The sequence below is a fragment of the Electrophorus electricus genome, chromosome 13 (genome assembly GCF_041902795.1).
Source record: "Electrophorus electricus isolate QZ-2024a chromosome 13, ASM4190279v1, whole genome shotgun sequence".
Classification (NCBI taxonomy): Eukaryota; Metazoa; Chordata; class Actinopteri; order Gymnotiformes; family Gymnotidae; genus Electrophorus; species Electrophorus electricus.
Genome location: NC_137509.1, coordinates 18,199,378 through 18,219,359, shown reverse-complemented (window position 1 = coordinate 18,219,359; position 19,982 = coordinate 18,199,378). Strand labels below are relative to the sequence as shown.

Here is a 19,982-nt window from a genome sequence, read left to right as displayed (position 1 = left end):
TGTCATCTTGAAAGTAAATTAAAGTGATGCAAGAGAAGCTTACAGCATCTCGTAGTCCAACGTGCTAACAGATAGATTTTTGAGGAATCACTGCACTTCACATTCAGGCATGTGAGTTGGAGAGTAAATGAAAGTGATGCAAAAAAAACTTACAGCATCTGCTATTCCCAGGTGCTAACAGATAGTTTTTTTTATTAATCACTGCACTTCACATTTGAGCATGTCAGCTTGAAAGTAAATTAAAGTGATGCAAGAACAGCTTACAGCACCTGGTATTCCTAGGTAGGGTCCCACCTCAGTACTATTCAGGCCCAAACTTGCTTAGCTTCCAAGGTCAGATGAGATTGGGCGTTCTCAAGCTGGTGTGGCCGTAAGCCTTAAACACTTACTCAAATTGCCTAATCATAGCAAATATGATCAAAGACCAATCTGACAATTTTTTTTATTAATCCCTGCACTTGACATTCTAGAATGTTATCTTGAATGTAATTAAATGATGCAATAAAAGCTTACAATACGGAGCTGGTATACGGAGGCACTAATTATTCACTGCACTTCAAATTTGAACATGATAGCTTGAACATAAATTAAAGGGATGCAAACAATCTTACAGCACCTGCTATTCCCTGGTACTAAAATATTTCTATTTAATCTGTACACTTCACATACAAGCTTGTCAGTTGCAGATTAAAGTAAAGTGATGCAACAAAAACTTACAGCATTTGCTATTCCCAGGTGCTAACAGATAGTTTTTTTAATTAATCACTGCACTTCACATCCTAGCATGTCATCTTGAAAGTAAATTAAAGTGATGCAAGAGAAGCTTACAGCATCTCGTAGTCCAAGGTGCTAACAGATAGATTTTTGAGGAATCACTGCACTTCACATTCAGGCATGTGAGTTGGAGAGTAAATGAAAGTGATGCAAAAAAAACTTACAGCATCTGCTATTCCCAGGTGCTAATAGATAGTTTGAGTTAATTATTCACTGCACTTCAAATTTGAACATGATAGCTTGAACATAAATTAAAGGGATGCAATACAATCTTACAGCACCTGCTATTCCCTGGTACTAAAATATTTCTATTTAATCTCTACACTTCACATACAAGCTTGTCAGTTGCAGATTAAAGTAAAGTGATGCAACAAAAACTTACAGCATCTGCTATTCCCAGGTGCTAACAGATAGTTTTTTTAATTAATCACTGCATTTCACATCCTAGCATGTCATCTTGACAGTAAATTAAAGTGATGCAAGGGAAGCTTACAGCATCTCGTAGTCCAAGGTGCTAACATATAGTTTTTTGATGAATCACTGCACTTCACATTCAGGCATGTGAGTTGGAGAGTAAATGAAAGTGATGCAAAAAAAACTTACAGCATCTGCTATTCCCAGGTGCTAACAGATAGTTTGAGTTAATTATTCACTGCACTTCAAATTTGAACATGATAGCTTGAACATAAATTAAAGGGATGCAATACAATCTTACAGCACCTGCTATTCCCTGGTACTAAAATATTTCTATTTAATCTGTACACTTCACATACAAGCTTGTCAGTTGCAGATTAAAGTAAAGTGATGCAACAAAAACTTACAGCATTTGCTATTCCCAGGTGCTAACAGATAGTTTTTTTAATTAATCACTGCACATCACATCCTAGCATGTCATCTTGAAAGTAAATTAAAGTGATGCAAGAGAAGCTTACAGCATCTCGTAGTCCAAGGTGCTAACAGATAGATTTTTGAGGAATCACTGCACTTCACATTCAGGCATGTGAGTTGGAGAGTAAATGAAAGTGATGCAAAAAAAACTTACAGCATCTGCTATTCCCAGGTGCTAACAGATAGTTTTTTTTATTAATCACTGCACTTCACATTTGAGCATGTCAGCTTGAAAGTAAATTAAAGTGATGCAAGAAAAGCTTACAGCACCTGGTATTCCTAGGTAGGGTCCCACCTCAGTACTATTCAGGCCCAAACTTGCTTAGCTTCCAAGGTCAGATGAGATTGGGCGTTCTCAAGCTGGTGTGGCCGTAAGCCTTAAACACTTACTCAAATTGCCTAATCATAGCAAATATGATCAAAGACCAATCTGACAATTTTTTTTATTAATCCCTGCACTTGACATTCTAGAATGTTATCTTGAATGTAATTAAATGATGCAATAAAAGCTTACAATACGGAGCTGGTATACGGAGGCACTAATTATTCACTGCACTTCAAATTTGAACATGATAGCTTGAACATAAATTAAAGGGATGCAAACAATCTTACAGCACCTGCTATTCCCTGGTACTAAAATATTTCTATTTAATCTGTACACTTCACATACAAGCTTGTCAGTTGCAGATTAAAGTAAAGTGATGCAACAAAAACTTACAGCATCTGCTATTACCAGGTGCTAACAGATAGTTTTTTTAATTAATCACTGCATTTCACATCCTAGCATGTCATCTTGACAATTAATTAAATTGATGCAAGAGAAGCTTACAGCATCTCGTAGTCCAATGTGCTAACATATAGTTTTTTGATGAATCACTGCACTTCACATTCAGGCATGTGAGTTGGAGAGTAAATGAAAGTGATGCAAAAAAAACTTACAGCATCTGCTATTCCCAGGTGCTAACAGATAGTTTGAGTTAATTATTCACTGCACTTCAAATTTGAACATGATAGCTTGAACATAAATTAAAGGGATGCAATACAATCTTACAGCACCTGCTATTCCCTGGTACTAAAATATTTATATTTAATCTGTACACTTCACATACAAGCTTGTCAGTTGCAGATTAAAGTAAAGTGATGCAACAAAAACTTACAGCATCTGCTATTCCCAGGTGCTAACAGATAGTTTTTTTAATTAATCACTGCACTTCACATCCTAGCATGTCATCTTGAAAGTAAATTAAAGTGATGCAAGAGAAGCTTACAGCATCTCGTAGTCCAAGGTGCTAACAGATAGATTTTTGAGGAATCACTGCACTTCACATTCAGGCATGTGAGTTGGAGAGTAAATGAAAGTGATGCAAAAAAAACTTACAGCATCTGCTATTCCCAGGTGCTAACAGATAGTTTTTTTTATTAATCACTGCACTTCACATTTGAGCATGTCAGCTTGAAAGTAAATTAAAGTGATGCAAGAAAAGCTTACAGCACCTGGTATTCCTAGGTAGGGTCCCACCTCAGTACTATTCAGGCCCAAACTTGCTTAGCTTCCAAGGTCAGAGGAGATTGGGCGTTCTCAAGCTGGTGTGGCCGTAAGCCTTAAACACTTACTCAAATTGCCTAATCATAGCAAATATGATCAAAGACCAATCTGACAATTTTTTTTATTAATCCCTGCACTTGACATTCTAGAATGTTATCTTGAATGTAATTAAATGATGCAATAAAAGCTTACAATACGGAGCTGGTATACGGAGGCACTAATTATTCACTGTACTTCAAATTTGAACATGATAGCTTGAACATAAATTAAAGGGATGCAATACAATCTTACAGCACCTGCTATTCCCTGGTACTAAAATATTTCTATTTAATCTGTACACTTCACATACAAGCTTGTCAGTTGCAGATTAAAGTAAAGTGATGCAACAAAAACTTACAGCATCTGCTATTCCCAGGTGCTAACAGATAGTTTTTTTAATTAATCACTGCATTTCACATCCTAGCATGTCATCTTGACAGTAAATTAAAGTGATGCAAGAGAAGCTTACAGCATCTCGTAGTCCAAGGTGCTAACATATAGTTTTTTGATGAATCACTGCACTTCACATTCAGGCATGTGAGTTGGAGAGTAAATGAAAGTGATGCAAAAAAAACTTACAGCATCTGCTATTCCCAGGTGCTAACAGATAGTTTGAGTTAATTATTCACTGCACTTCAAATTTGAACATGTTAGCTTGAACATAAATTAAAGGGATGCAATACAATCTTACAGCACCTGCTATTCCCTGGTACTAAAATATTTCTATTTAATCTGTACTCTTCACATACAAGCTTGTCAGTTGCAGATTAAAGTAAAGTGATGCAACAAAAACTTACAGCATTTGCTATTCCCAGGTGCTAACAGATAGTTTTTTTAATTAATCACTGCACTTCACATCCTAGCATGTCATCTTGAAAGTAAATTAAAGTGATGCAAGAGAAGCTTACAGCATCTCGTAGTCCAAGGTGCTACCAGATAGATTTTTGAGGAATCACTGCACTTCACATTCAGGCATGTGAGTTGGAGAGTAAATGAAAGTGATGCAAAAAAAACTTACAGCATCTGCTATTCCCAGGTGCTAACAGATAGTTTTTTTTTATTAATCACTGCACTTCACATTTGAGCATGTCAGCTTGAAAGTAAATTAAAGTGATGCAAGAAAGGCTTACAGCACCTGGTATTCCTAGGTAGGGTCCCACCTCAGTACTATTCAGGCCCAAACTTGCTTAGCTTCCAAGGTCAGAGGAGATTGGGCGTTCTCAAGCTGGTGTGGCCGTAAGCCTTAAACACTTACTCAAATTGCCTAATCATAGCAAATATGAACAAAGACCAATCTGACAATTTTTTTTATTAATCCCTGCACTTGACATTCTAGAATGTTATCTTGAATGTAATTAAATGATGCAATAAAAGCTTACAATACGGAGCTGGTATACGGAGGCACTAATTATTCACTGTACTTCAAATTTGAACATGATAGCTTTAACATAAATTAAAGGGATGCAAACAATCTTACAGCACCTGCTATTCCCTGGTACTAAAATATTTCTATTTAATCTGTACACTTCACATACAAGCTTGTCAGTTGCAGATTAAAGTAAAGTGATGCAACAAAAACTTACAGCATCTGCTATTACCAGGTGCTAACAGATAGTTTTTTTAATTAATCACTGCATTTCACATCCTAGCATGTCATCTTGACAATTAATTAAATTGATGCAAGAGAAGCTTACAGCATCTCGTAGTCCAATGTGCTAACATATAGTTTTTTGATGAATCACTGCACTTCACATTCAGGCATGTGAGTTGGAGAGTAAATGAAAGTGATGCAAAAAAAACTTACAGCATCTGCTATTCCCAGGTGCTAACAGATAGTTTGAGTTAATTATTCACTGCACTTCAAATTTGAACATGATAGCTTGAACATAAATTAAAGGGATGCAATACAATCTTACAGCACCTGCTATTCCCTGGTACTAAAATATTTCTATTTAATCTGTACACTTCACATACAAGCTTGTCAGTTGCAGATTAAAGTAAAGTGATGCAACAAAAACTTACAGCATCTGCTATTCCCAGATGCTAACAGATAGTTTTTTTAATTAATCACTGCACTTCACATCCTAGCATGTCATCTTGAAAGTAAATTAAAGTGATGCAAGAGAAGCTTACAGCATCTCGTAGTCCAAGGTGCTAACAGATAGATTTTTGAGGAATCACTGCACTTCACATTCAGGCATGTGAGTTGGAGAGTAAATGAAAGTGATGCAAAAAAAACTTACAGCATCTGCTATTCCCAGGTGCTAACAGATAGTTTTTTTTATTAATCACTGCACTTCACATTTGAGCATGTCAGCTTGAAAGTAAATTAAAGTGATGCAAGAAAATCTTACAGCACCTGGTATTCCTAGGTAGGTTCCCACCTCAGTACTATTCAGGCCCAAACTTGCTTAGCTTCCAAGGTCAGATGAGATTGGGCGTTCTCAAGCTGGTGTGGCCGTAAGCCTTAAACACTTACTCAAATTGCCTAATCATAGCAAATATGATCAAAGACCAATCTGACAATTTTTTTTATTAATCCCTGCACTTGACATTCTAGAATGTTATCTTGAATGTAATTAAATGATGCAATAAAAGCTTACAATACGGAGCTGGTATACGGAGGCACTAATTATTCACTGTACTTCAAATTTGAACATGATAGCTTGAACATAAATTAAAGGGATGCAAACAATCTTACAGCACCTGCTATTCCCTGGTACTAAAATATTTCTATTTAATCTGTACACTTCACATACAAGCTTGTCAGTTGCAGATTAAAGTAAAGTGATGCAACAAAAACTTACAGCATCTGCTATTCCCAGGTGCTAACAGATAGTTTTTTTAATTAATCACTGCATTTCACATCCTAGCATGTCATCTTGACAGTTAATTAAAGTGATGCAAGAGAAGCTTACAGCATCTCGTAGTCCAATGTGCTAACATATAGTTTTTTGATGAATCACCGCACTTCACATTCAGGCATGTGAGTTGGAGAGTAAATGAAAGTGATGCAAAAAAAACTTACAGCATCTGCTATTCCCAGGTGCTAACAGATAGTTTGAGTTAATTATTCACTGCACTTCAAATTTGAACATGATAGCTTGAACATAAATTAAAGGGATGCAATACAATCTTACAGCACCTGCTATTCCCTGGTACTAAAATATTTCTATTTAATCTGTACACTTCACATACAAGCTTGTCAGTTGCAGATTAAAGTAAAGTGATGCAACAAAAACTTACAGCATCTGCTATTCCCAGGTGCTAACAGATAGTTTTTTTAATTAATCACTGCATTTCACATCCTAGCATGTCATCTTGACAGTAAATTAAAGTGATGCAAGAGAAGCTTACAGCATCTCGTAGTCCAAGGTGCTAACATATAGTTTTTTGATGAATCACTGCACTTCACATTCAGGCATGTGAGTTGGAGAGTAAATGAAAGTGATGCAAAAAAAACTTACAGCATCTGCTATTCCCAGGTGCTAACAGATAGTTTTTTTTATTAATCACTGCACTTCACATTTGAGCATGTCAGCTTGAAAGTAAATTAAAGTGATGCAAGAAAAGCTTACAGCACCTGGTATTCCTAGGTAGGGTCCCACCTCAGTACTATTCAGGCCCAAACTTGCTTAGCTTCCAAGGTCAGAGGAGATTGGGCGTTCTCAAGCTGGTGTGGCCGTAAGCCTTAAACACTTACTCAAATTGCCTAATCATAGCAAATATGATCAAAGACCAATCTGACAATTTTTTTTATTAATCCCTGCACTTGACATTCTAGAATGTTATCTTGAATGTAATTAAATGATGCAATAAAAGCTTACAATACGGAGCTGGTATACGGAGGCACTAATTATTCACTGTACTTCAAATTTGAACATGATAGCTTGAACATAAATTAAAGGGATGCAATACAATCTTACAGCACCTGCTATTCCCTGGTACTAAAATATTTCTATTTAATCTGTACACTTCACATACAAGCTTGTCAGTTGCAGATTAAAGTAAAGTGATGCAACAAAAACTTACAGCATCTGCTATTCCCAGGTGCTAACAGATAGTTTTTTTAATTAATCACTGCATTTCACATCCTAGCATGTCATCTTGACAGTAAATTAAAGTGATGCAAGAGAAGCTTACAGCATCTCGTAGTCCAAGGTGCTAACATATAGTTTTTTGATGAATCACTGCACTTCACATTCAGGCATGTGAGTTGGAGAGTAAATGAAAGTGATGCAAAAAAAACTTACAGCATCTGCTATTCCCAGGTGCTAACAGATAGTTTGAGTTAATTATTCACTGCAATTCAAATTTGAACATGTTAGCTTGAACATAAATTAAAGGGATGCAATACAATCTTACAGCACCTGCTATTCCCTGGTACTAAAATATTTCTATTTAATCTGTACTCTTCACATACAAGCTTGTCAGTTGCAGATTAAAGTAAAGTGATGCAACAAAAACTTACAGCATTTGCTATTCCCAGGTGCTAACAGATAGTTTTTTTAATTAATCACTGCACTTCACATCCTAGCATGTCATCTTGAAAGTAAATTAAAGTGATGCAAGAGAAGCTTACAGCATCTCGTAGTCCAAGGTGCTACCAGATAGATTTTTGAGGAATCACTGCACTTCACATTCAGGCATGTGAGTTGGAGAGTAAATGAAAGTGATGCAAAAAAAACTTACAGCATCTGCTATTCCCAGGTGCTAACAGATAGTTTTTTTTTATTAATCACTGCACTTCACATTTGAGCATGTCAGCTTGAAAGTAAATTAAAGTGATGCAAGAAAAGCTTACAGCACCTGGTATTCCTAGGTAGGGTCCCACCTCAGTACTATTCAGGCCCAAACTTGCTTAGCTTCCAAGGTCAGAGGAGATTGGGCGTTCTCAAGCTGGTGTGGCCGTAAGCCTTAAACACTTACTCAAATTGCCTAATCATAGCAAATATGATCAAAGACCAATCTGACAATTTTTTTTATTAATCCCTGCACTTGACATTCTAGAATGTTATCTTGAATGTAATTAAATGATGCAATAAAAGCTTACAATACGGAGCTGGTATACGGAGGCACTAATTATTCACTGTACTTCAAATTTGAACATGATAGCTTGAACATAAATTAAAGGGATGCAAACAATCTTACAGCACCTGCTATTCCCTGGTACTAAAATATTTCTATTTAATCTGTACACTTCACATACAAGCTTGTCAGTTGCAGATTAAAGTAAAGTGATGCAACAAAAACTTACAGCATCTGCTATTACCAGGTGCTAACAGATAGTTTTTTTAATTAATCACTGCATTTCACATCCTAGCATGTCATCTTGACAATTAATTAAATTGATGCAAGAGAAGCTTACAGCATCTCGTAGTCCAATGTGCTAACATATAGTTTTTTGATGAATCACTGCACTTCACATTCAGGCATGTGAGTTGGAGAGTAAATGAAAGTGATGCAAAAAAAACTTACAGCATCTGCTATTCCCAGGTGCTAACAGATAGTTTGAGTTAATTATTCACTGCACTTCAAATTTGAACATGATAGCTTGAACATAAATTAAAGGGATGCAATACAATCTTACAGCACCTGCTATTCCCTGGTACTAAAATATTTCTATTTAATCTGTACACTTCACATACAAGCTTGTCAGTTGCAGATTAAAGTAAAGTGATGCAACAAAAACTTACAGCATCTGCTATTCCCAGATGCTAACAGATAGTTTTTTTAATTAATCACTGCACTTCACATCCTAGCATGTCATCTTGAAAGTAAATTAAAGTGATGCAAGAGAAGCTTACAGCATCTCGTAGTCCAAGGTGCTAACAGATAGATTTTTGAGGAATCACTGCACTTCACATTCAGGCATGTGAGTTGGAGAGTAAATGAAAGTGATGCAAAAAAAACTTACAGCATCTGCTATTCCCAGGTGCTAACAGATAGTTTTTTTTATTAATCACTGCACTTCACATTTGAGCATGTCAGCTTGAAAGTAAATTAAAGTGATGCAAGAAAATCTTACAGCACCTGGTATTCCTAGGTAGCTTCCCACCTCAGTACTATTCAGGCCCAAACTTGCTTAGCTTCCAAGGTCAGATGAGATTGGGCGTTCTCAAGCTGGTGTGGCCGTAAGCCTTAAACACTTACTCAAATTGCCTAATCATAGCAAATATGATCAAAGACCAATCTGACAATTTTTTTTATTAATCCCTGCACTTGACATTCTAGAATGTTATCTTGAATGTAATTAAATGATGCAATAAAAGCTTACAATACGGAGCTGGTATACGGAGGCACTAATTATTCACTGTACTTCAAATTTGAACATGATAGCTTGAACATAAATTAAAGGGATGCAAACAATCTTACAGCACCTGCTATTCCCTGGTACTAAAATATTTCTATTTAATCTGTACACTTCACATACAAGCTTGTCAGTTGCAGATTAAAGTAAAGTGATGCAACAAAAACTTACAGCATCTGCTATTCCCAGGTGCTAACAGATAGTTTTTTTAATTAATCACTGCATTTCACATCCTAGCATGTCATCTTGACAGTTAATTAAAGTGATGCAAGAGAAGCTTACAGCATCTCGTAGTCCAATGTGCTAACATATAGTTTTTTGATGAATCACCGCACTTCACATTCAGGCATGTGAGTTGGAGAGTAAATGAAAGTGATGCAAAAAAAACTTACAGCATCTGCTATTCCCAGGTGCTAACAGATAGTTTGAGTTAATTATTCACTGCACTTCAAATTTGAACATGATAGCTTGAACATAAATTAAAGGGATGCAATACAATCTTACAGCACCTGCTATTCCCTGGTACTAAAATATTTCTATTTAATCTGTACACTTCACATACAAGCTTGTCAGTTGCAGATTAAAGTAAAGTGATGCAACAAAAACTTACAGCATCTGCTATTCCCAGGTGCTAACAGATAGTTTTTTTAATTAATCACTGCATTTCACATCCTAGCATGTCATCTTGACAGTAAATTAAAGTGATGCAAGAGAAGCTTACAGCATCTCGTAGTCCAAGGTGCTAACATATAGTTTTTTGATGAATCACTGCACTTCACATTCAGGCATGTGAGTTGGAGAGTAAATGAAAGTGATGCAAAAAAAACTTACAGCATCTGCTATTCCCAGGTGCTAACAGATAGTTTTTTTTATTAATCACTGCACTTCACATTTGAGCATGTCAGCTTGAAAGTAAATTAAAGTGATGCAAGAAAAGCTTACAGCACCTGGTATTCCTAGGTAGGGTCCCACCTCAGTACTATTCAGGCCCAAACTTGCTTAGCTTCCAAGGTCAGAGGAGATTGGGCGTTCTCAAGCTGGTGTGGCCGTAAGCCTTAAACACTTACTCAAATTGCCTAATCATAGCAAATATGATCAAAGACCAATCTGACAATTTTTTTTATTAATCCCTGCACTTGACATTCTAGAATGTTATCTTGAATGTAATTAAATGATGCAATAAAAGCTTACAATACGGAGCTGGTATACGGAGGCACTAATTATTCACTGTACTTCAAATTTGAACATGATAGCTTGAACATAAATTAAAGGGATGCAAACAATCTTACAGCACCTGCTATTCCCTGGTACTAAAATATTTCTATTTAATCTGTACACTTCACATACAAGCTTGTCAGTTGCAGATTAAAGTAAAGTGATGCAACAAAAACTTACAGCATCTGCTATTCCCAGGTGCTAACAGATAGTTTTTTTAATTAATCACTGCATTTCACATCCTAGCATGTCATCTTGACAGTTAATTAAAGTGATGCAAGAGAAGCTTACAGCATCTCGTAGTCCAATGTGCTAACATATAGTTTTTTGATGAATCACTGCACTTCACATTCAGGCATGTGAGTTGGAGAGTAAATGAAAGTGATGCAAAAAAAACTTACAGCATCTGCTATTCCCAGGTGCTAACAGATAGTTTGAGTTAATTATTCACTGCACTTCAAATTTGAACATGATAGCTTGAACATAAATTAAAGGGATGCAATACAATCTTACAGCACCTGCTATTCCCTGGTACTAAAATATTTCTATTTAATCTGTACACTTCACATACAAGCTTGTCAGTTGCAGATTAAAGTAAAGTGATACAACAAAAACTTACAGCATCTGCTATTCCCAGGTGCTAACAGATAGTTTTTTTAATTAATCACTGCATTTCACATCCTAGCATGTCATCTTGACAGTAAATTAAAGTGATGCAAGAGAAGCTTACAACATCTCGTAGTCCAAGGTGCTAACATATAGTTTTTTGATGAATCACTGCACTTCACATTCAGGCATGTGAGTTGGAGAGTAAATGAAAGTGATGCAAAAAAAACTAACAGCATCTGCTATTCCCAGGTGCTAACAGATAGTTTGAGTTAATTATTCACTGCACTTCAAATTTGAACATGATAGCTTGAACATAAATTAAAGGGATGCAATACAATCTTACAGCACCTGCTATTCCCTGGTACTAAAATATTTCTATTTAATCTGTACACTTCACATACAAGCTTGTCAGTTGCAGATTAAAGTAAAGTGATACAACAAAAACTTACAGCATCTGCTATTCCCAGGTGCTAACAGATAGTTTTTTAATTAATCACTGCATTTCACATCCTAGCATGTCATCTTGACAGTAAATTAAAGTGATGCAAGAGAAGCTTACAACATCTCGTAGTCCAAGGTGCTAACATATAGTTTTTTGATGAATCACTGCACTTCACATTCAGGCATGTGAGTTGGAGAGTAAATGAAAGTGATGCAAAAAAAACTTACAGCATCTGCTATTCCCAGGTGCTAACAGATAGTTTGAGTTAATTATTCACTGCACTTCAAATTTGAACATGATAGCTTGAACATAAATTAAAGGGATGCAATACAATCTTACAGCACCTGCTATTCCCTGGTACTAAAATATTTCTATTTAATCTGTACACTTCACATACAAGCTTGTCAGTTGCAGATTAAAGTAAAGTGATGCAACAAAAACTTACAGCATTTGCTATTCCCAGGTGCTAACAGATAGTTTTTTTAATTAATCACTGCACTTCACATCCTAGCATGTCATCTTGAAAGTAAATTAAAGTGATGCAAGAGAAGCTTACAGCATCTCGTAGTCCAAGGTGCTAACAGATAGATTTTTGAGGAATCACTGCACTTCACATTCAGGCATGTGAGTTGGAGAGTAAATGAAAGTGATGCAAAAAAAACTTACAGCATCTGCTATTCCCAGGTGCTAACAGATAGTTTTTTTTATTAATCACTGCACTTCACATTTGAGCATGTCAGCTTGAAAGTAAATTAAAGTGATGCAAGAAAAGCTTACAGCACCTGGTATTCCTAGGTAGGGTCCCACCTCAGTACTATTCAGGCCCAAACTTGCTTAGCTTCCAAGGTCAGAGGAGATTGGGCGTTCTCAAGCTGGTGTGGCCGTAAGCCTTAAACACTTACTCAAATTGCCTAATCATAGCAAATATGATCAAAGACCAATCTGACAATTTTTTTTATTAATCCCTGCACTTGACATTCTAGAATGTTATCTTGAATGTAATTAAATGATGCAATAAAAGCTTACAATACGGAGCTGGTATACGGAGGCACTAATTATTCACTGTACTTCAAATTTGAACATGATAGCTTGAACATAAATTAAAGGGATGCAAACAATCTTACAGCACCTGCTATTCCCTGGTACTAAAATATTTCTATTTAATCTGTACACTTCACATACAAGCTTGTCAGTTGCAGATTAAAGTAAAGTGATGCAACAAAAACTTACAGCATCTGCTATTCCCAGGTGCTAACAGATAGTTTTTTTAATTAATCACTGCATTTCACATCCTAGCATGTCATCTTGACAGTTAATTAAAGTGATGCAAGAGAAGCTTACAGCATCTCGTAGTCCAATGTGCTAACATATAGTTTTTTGATGAATCACCGCACTTCACATTCAGGCATGTGAGTTGGAGAGTAAATGAAAGTGATGCAAAAAAAACTTACAGCATCTGCTATTCCCAGGTGCTAACAGATAGTTTTTTTTATTAATCACTGCACTTCACATTTGAGCATGTCAGCTTGAAAGTAAATTAAAGTGATGCAAGAAAAGCTTACAGCACCTGGTATTCCTAGGTAGGGTCCCACCTCAGTACTATTCAGGCCCAAACTTGCTTAGCTTCCAAGGTCAGAGGAGATTGGGCGTTCTCAAGCTGGTGTGGCCGTAAGCCTTAAACACTTACTCAAATTGCCTAATCATAGCAAATATGATCAAAGACCAATCTGACAATTTTTTTTATTAATCCCTGCACTTGACATTCTAGAATGTTATCTTGAATGTAATTAAATGATGCAATAAAAGCTTACAATACGGAGCTGGTATACGGAGGCACTAATTATTCACTGTACTTCAAATTTGAACATGATAGCTTGAACATAAATTAAAGGGATGCAAACAATCTTACAGCACCTGCTATTCCCTGGTACTAAAATATTTCTATTTAATCTGTACACTTCACATACAAGCTTGTCAGTTGCAGATTAAAGTAAAGTGATGCAACAAAAACTTACAGCATCTGCTATTCCCAGGTGCTAACAGATAGTTTTTTTAATTAATCACTGCATTTCACATCCTAGCATGTCATCTTGACAGTTAATTAAAGTGATGCAAGAGAAGCTTACAGCATCTCGTAGTCCAATGTGCTAACATATAGTTTTTTGATGAATCACTGCACTTCACATTCAGGCATGTGAGTTGGAGAGTAAATGAAAGTGATGCAAAAAAAACTTACAGCATCTGCTATTCCCAGGTGCTAACAGATAGTTTGAGTTAATTATTCACTGCACTTCAAATTTGAACATGATAGCTTGAACATAAATTAAAGGGATGCAAACAATCTTACAGCACCTGCTATTCCCTGGTACTAAAATATTTCTATTTAATCTGTACACTTCACATACAAGCTTGTCAGTTGCAGATTAAACTAAAGTGATGCAACAAAAACTTACAGCATCTGCTATTCCCAGGTGCTAACAGATAGTTTTTTTAATTAATCACTGCATTTCACATCCTAGCATGTCATCTTGACAGTTAATTAAAGTGATGCAAGAGAAGCTTACAGCATCTCGTAGTCCAATGTGCTAACATATAGTTTTTTGATGAATCACTGCACTTCACATTCAGGCATGTGAGTTGGAGAGTAAATGAAAGTGATGCAAAAAAAACTAACAGCATCTGCTATTCCCAGGTGCTAACAGATAGTTTGAGTTAATTATTCACTGCACTTCAAATTTGAACATGATAGCTTGAACATAAATTAAAGGGATGCAATACAATCTTACAGCACCTGCTATTCCCTGGTACTAAAATATTTCTATTTAATCTGTACACTTCACATACAAGCTTGTCAGTTGCAGATTAAAGTAAAGTGATACAACAAAAACTTACAGCATCTGCTATTCCCAGGTGCTAACAGATAGTTTTTTAATTAATCACTGCATTTCACATCCTAGCATGTCATCTTGACAGTAAATTAAAGTGATGCAAGAGAAGCTTACAACATCTCGTAGTCCAAGGTGCTAACATATAGTTTTTTGATGAATCACTGCACTTCACATTCAGGCATGTGAGTTGGAGAGTAAATGAAAGTGATGCAAAAAAAACTTACAGCATCTGCTATTCCCAGGTGCTAACAGATAGTTTGAGTTAATTATTCACTGCACTTCAAATTTGAACATGATAGCTTGAACATAAATTAAAGGGATGCAATACAATCTTACAGCACCTGCTATTCCCTGGTACTAAAATATTTATATTTAATCTGTACACTTCACATACAAGCTTGTCAGTTGCAGATTAAAGTAAAGTGATGCAACAAAAACTTACAGCATTTGCTATTCCCAGGTGCTAACAGATAGTTTTTTTAATTAATCACTGCACTTCACATCCTAGCATGTCATCTTGAAAGTAAATTAAAGTGATGCAAGAGAAGCTTACAGCATCTCGTAGTCCAAGGTGCTAACAGATAGATTTTTGAGGAATCACTGCACTTCACATTCAGGCATGTGAGTTGGAGAGTAAATGAAAGTGATGCAAAAAAAACTTACAGCATCTGCTATTCCCAGGTGCTAACAGATAGTTTTTTTTATTAATCACTGCACTTCACATTTGAGCATGTCAGCTTGAAAGTAAATTAAAGTGATGCAAGAAAAGCTTACAGCACCTGGTATTCCTAGGTAGGGTCCCACCTCAGTACTATTCAGGCCCAAACTTGCTTAGCTTCCAAGGTCAGAGGAGATTGGGCGTTCTCAAGCTGGTGTGGCCGTAAGCCTTAAACACTTACTCAAATTGCCTAATCATAGCAAATATGATCAAAGACCAATCTGACAATTTTTTTTATTAATCCCTGCACTTGACATTCTAGAATGTTATCTTGAATGTAATTAAATGATGCAATAAAAGCTTACAACATCTGGTATACGGAGGCACTAATTATTCACTGTACTTCAAATTTGAACATGATAGCTTGAACATAAATTAAAGGGATGCAAACAATCTTACAGCACCTGCTATTCCCTGGTACTAAAATATTTCTATTTAATCTGTACACTTCACATACAAGCTTGTCAGTTGCAGATTAAAGTAAAGTGATGCAACAAAAACTTACAGCATCTGCTATTCCCAGGTGCTAACAGATAGTTTTTTTAATTAATCACTGCATTTCACATCCTAGCATGTCATCTTGACAGTTAATTAAAGTGATGCAAGAGAAGCTTACAGCATCTCGTAGTCCAATGTGCTAACATATAGTTTTTTGATGAATCACTGCACTTCACATTCAGGCATGTGAGTTGGAGAGTAAATGAAAGTGATGCAAAAAAAACTTACAGCATCTGCTATTCCCAGGTGCTAACAGATAGTTTGAGTTAATTATTCACTGCACTTCAAATTTGAACATGATAGCTTGAACATAAATTAAAGGGATGCAATACAATCTTACAGCACCTGCTATTCCCTGGTACTAAAATATTTCTATTTAATCTGTACACTTCACATACAAGCTTGTCAGTTGCAGATTAAAGTAAAGTGATGCAACAAAAACTTACAGCATTTGCTATTCCCAGGTGCTAACAGATAGTTTTTTTAATTAATCACTGCACTTCACATCCTAGCATGTCATCTTGAAAGTAAATTAAAGTGATGCAAGAGAAGCTTACAGCATCTCGTAGTCCAAGGTGCTAACAGATAGATTTTTGAGGAATCACTGCACTTCACATTCAGGCATGTGAGTTGGAGAGTAAATGAAAGTGATGCAAAAAAAATTACAGCATCTGCTATTCCCAGGTGCTAACAGATAGTTTTTTTTATTAATCACTGCACTTCACATTTGAGCATGTCAGCTTGAAAGTAAATTAAAGTGATGCAAGAAAAGCTTACAGCACCTGGTATTCCTAGGTAGGGTCCCACCTCAGTACTATTCAGGCCCAAACTTGCTTAGCTTCCAAGGTCAGAGGAGATTGGGCGTTCTCAAGCTGGTGTGGCCGTAAGCCTTAAACACTTACTCAAATTGCCTAATCATAGCAAATATGATCAAAGACCAATCTGACAATTTTTTTTATTAATCCCTGCACTTGACATTCTAGAATGTTATCTTGAATGTAATTAAATGATGCAATAAAAGCTTACAATACGGAGCTGGTATACGGAGGCACTAATTATTCACTGTACTTCAAATTTGAACATGATAGCTTGAACATAAATTAAAGGGATGCAAACAATCTTACAGCACCTGCTATTCCCTGGTACTAAAATATTTCTATTTAATCTGTACACTTCACATACAAGCTTGTCAGTTGCAGATTAAAGTAAAGTGATGCAACAAAAACTTACAGCATCTGCTATTCCCAGGTGCTAACAGATAGTTTTTTTAATTAATCACTGCATTTCACATCCTAGCATGTCATCTTGACAGTTAATTAAAGTGATGCAAGAGAAGCTTACAGCATCTCGTAGTCCAATGTGCTAACATATAGTTTTTTGATGAATCACTGCACTTCACATTCAGGCATGTGAGTTGGAGAGTAAATGAAAGTGATGCAAAAAAAACTTACAGCATCTGCTATTCCCAGGTGCTAACAGATAGTTTGAGTTAATTATTCACTGCACTTCAAATTTGAACATGATAGCTTGAACATAAATTAAAGGGATGCAATACAATCTTACAGCACCTGCTATTCCCTGGTACTAAAATATTTCTATTTAATCTGTACACTTCACATACAAGCTTGTCAGTTGCAGATTAAACTAAAGTGATGCAACAAAAACTTACAGCATCTGCTATTCCCAGGTGCTAACAGATAGTTTTTTTAATTAATCACTGCATTTCACATCCTAGCATGTCATCTTGACAGTTAATTAAAGTGATGCAAGAGAAGCTTACAGCATCTCGTAGTCCAATGTGCTAACATATAGTTTTTTGATGAATCACTGCACTTCACATTCAGGCATGTGAGTTGGAGAGTAAATGAAAGTGATGCAAAAAAAACTAACAGCATCTGCTATTCCCAGGTGCTAACAGATAGTTTGAGTTAATTATTCACTGCACTTCAAATTTGAACATGATAGCTTGAACATAAATTAAAGGGATGCAATACAATCTTACAGCACCTGCTATTCCCTGGTACTAAAATATTTCTATTTAATCTGTACACTTCACATACAAGCTTGTCAGTTGCAGATTAAAGTAAAGTGATACAACAAAAACTTACAGCATCTGCTATTCCCAGGTGCTAACAGATAGTTTTTTAATTAATCACTGCATTTCACATCCTAGCATGTCATCTTGACAGTAAATTAAAGTGATGCAAGAGAAGCTTACAACATCTCGTAGTCCAAGGTGCTAACATATAGTTTTTTGATGAATCACTGCACTTCACATTCAGGCATGTGAGTTGGAGAGTAAATGAAAGTGATGCAAAAAAAACTTACAGCATCTGCTATTCCCAGGTGCTAACAGATAGTTTGAGTTAATTATTCACTGCACTTCAAATTTGAACATGATAGCTTGAACATAAATTAAAGGGATGCAATACAATCTTACAGCACCTGCTATTCCCTGGTACTAAAATATTTATATTTAATCTGTACACTTCACATACAAGCTTGTCAGTTGCAGATTAAAGTAAAGTGATGCAACAAAAACTTACAGCATTTGCTATTCCCAGGTGCTAACAGATAGTTTTTTTAATTAATCACTGCACTTCACATCCTAGCATGTCATCTTGAAAGTAAATTAAAGTGATGCAAGAGAAGCTTACAGCATCTCGTAGTCCAAGGTGCTAACAGATAGATTTTTGAGGAATCACTGCACTTCACATTCAGGCATGTGAGTTGGAGAGTAAATGAAAGTGATGCAAAAAAAACTTACAGCATCTGCTATTCCCAGGTGCTAACAGATAGTTTTTTTTATTAATCACTGCACTTCACATTTGAGCATGTCAGCTTGAAAGTAAATTAAAGTGATGCAAGAAAAGCTTACAGCACCTGGTATTCCTAGGTAGGGTCCCACCTCAGTACTATTCAGGCCCAAACTTGCTTAGCTTCCAAGGTCAGAGGAGATCGGGCGTTCTCAAGCTGGTGTGGCCGTAAGCCTTAAACACTTACTCAAATTGCCTAATCATAGCAAATATGATCAAAGACCAATCTGACAATTTTTTTTATTAATCCCTGCACTTGACATTCTAGAATGTTATCTTGAATGTAATTAAATGATGCAATAAAAGCTTACAATACGGAGCTGGTATACGGAGGCACTAATTATTCACTGTACTTCAAATTTGAACATGATAGCTTGAACATAAATTAAAGGGATGCAAACAATCTTACAGCACCTGCTATTCCCTGGTACTAAAATATTTCTATTTAATCTGTACACTTCACATACAAGCTTGTCAGTTGCAGATTAAACTAAAGTGATGCAACAAAAACTTACAGCATCTGCTATTCCCAGGTGCTAACAGATAGTTTTTTTAATTAATCACTGCATTTCACATCCTAGCATGTCATCTTGACAGTTAATTAAAGTGATGCAAGAGAAGCTTACAGCATCTCGTAGTCCAATGTGCTAACATATAGTTTTTTGATGAATCACTGCACTTCACATTCAGGCATGTGAGTTGGAGAGTAAATGAAAGTGATGCAAAAAAAACTAACAGCATCTGCTATTCCCAGGTGCTAACAGATAGTTTGAGTTAATTATTCACTGCACTTCAAATTTGAACATGATAGCTTGAACATAAATTAAAGGGATGCAATACAATCTTACAGCACCTGCTATTCCCTGGTACTAAAATATTTCTATTTAATCTGTACACTTCACATACAAGCTTGTCAGTTGCAGATTAAAGTAAAGTGATACAACAAAAACTTACAGCATCTGCTATTCCCAGGTGCTAACAGATAGTTTTTTAATTAATCACTGCATTTCACATCCTAGCATGTCATCTTGACAGTAAATTAAAGTGATGCAAGAGAAGCTTACAACATCTCGTAGTCCAAGGTGCTAACATATAGTTTTTTGATGAATCACTGCACTTCACATTCAGGCATGTGAGTTGGAGAGTAAATGAAAGTGATGCAAAAAAAACTTACAGCATCTGCTATTCCCAGGTGCTAACAGATAGTTTGAGTTAATTATTCACTGCACTTCAAATTTG

The 19,982-nt window shown here is 36.0% G+C and overlaps 14 pseudogenes; all 14 read right to left on the bottom strand.

Annotated features, from left to right (window-relative positions):
- Positions 1 to 257: 257 nt before the first annotated feature.
- Positions 258 to 376, bottom strand: LOC145644615 (5S ribosomal RNA; annotated as a pseudogene).
- A 1,544-nt stretch (positions 377 to 1,920) lies between these two features.
- LOC145644604 (5S ribosomal RNA) lies at positions 1,921 to 2,039 on the bottom strand (annotated as a pseudogene).
- A 1,105-nt stretch (positions 2,040 to 3,144) lies between these two features.
- Positions 3,145 to 3,263, bottom strand: LOC145648557 (5S ribosomal RNA; annotated as a pseudogene).
- Positions 3,264 to 4,370: 1,107 nt separating this feature from the next.
- LOC145648371 (5S ribosomal RNA) lies at positions 4,371 to 4,489 on the bottom strand (annotated as a pseudogene).
- Positions 4,490 to 5,594: 1,105 nt separating this feature from the next.
- Positions 5,595 to 5,713, bottom strand: LOC145648329 (5S ribosomal RNA; annotated as a pseudogene).
- Positions 5,714 to 6,818: 1,105 nt separating this feature from the next.
- LOC145648556 (5S ribosomal RNA) lies at positions 6,819 to 6,937 on the bottom strand (annotated as a pseudogene).
- A 1,107-nt stretch (positions 6,938 to 8,044) lies between these two features.
- Positions 8,045 to 8,163, bottom strand: LOC145648555 (5S ribosomal RNA; annotated as a pseudogene).
- Positions 8,164 to 9,268: 1,105 nt separating this feature from the next.
- On the bottom strand, positions 9,269 to 9,387 carry LOC145648160 (5S ribosomal RNA; annotated as a pseudogene).
- Positions 9,388 to 10,492: 1,105 nt separating this feature from the next.
- LOC145648554 (5S ribosomal RNA) lies at positions 10,493 to 10,611 on the bottom strand (annotated as a pseudogene).
- A 1,982-nt stretch (positions 10,612 to 12,593) lies between these two features.
- On the bottom strand, positions 12,594 to 12,712 carry LOC145648552 (5S ribosomal RNA; annotated as a pseudogene).
- Positions 12,713 to 13,378: 666 nt separating this feature from the next.
- LOC145648551 (5S ribosomal RNA) lies at positions 13,379 to 13,497 on the bottom strand (annotated as a pseudogene).
- Positions 13,498 to 15,478: 1,981 nt separating this feature from the next.
- Positions 15,479 to 15,597, bottom strand: LOC145648550 (5S ribosomal RNA; annotated as a pseudogene).
- A 1,100-nt stretch (positions 15,598 to 16,697) lies between these two features.
- On the bottom strand, positions 16,698 to 16,816 carry LOC145648549 (5S ribosomal RNA; annotated as a pseudogene).
- Positions 16,817 to 18,798: 1,982 nt separating this feature from the next.
- Positions 18,799 to 18,917, bottom strand: LOC145649164 (5S ribosomal RNA; annotated as a pseudogene).
- Between the last annotated feature and the right edge of the window lie 1,065 nt (positions 18,918 to 19,982).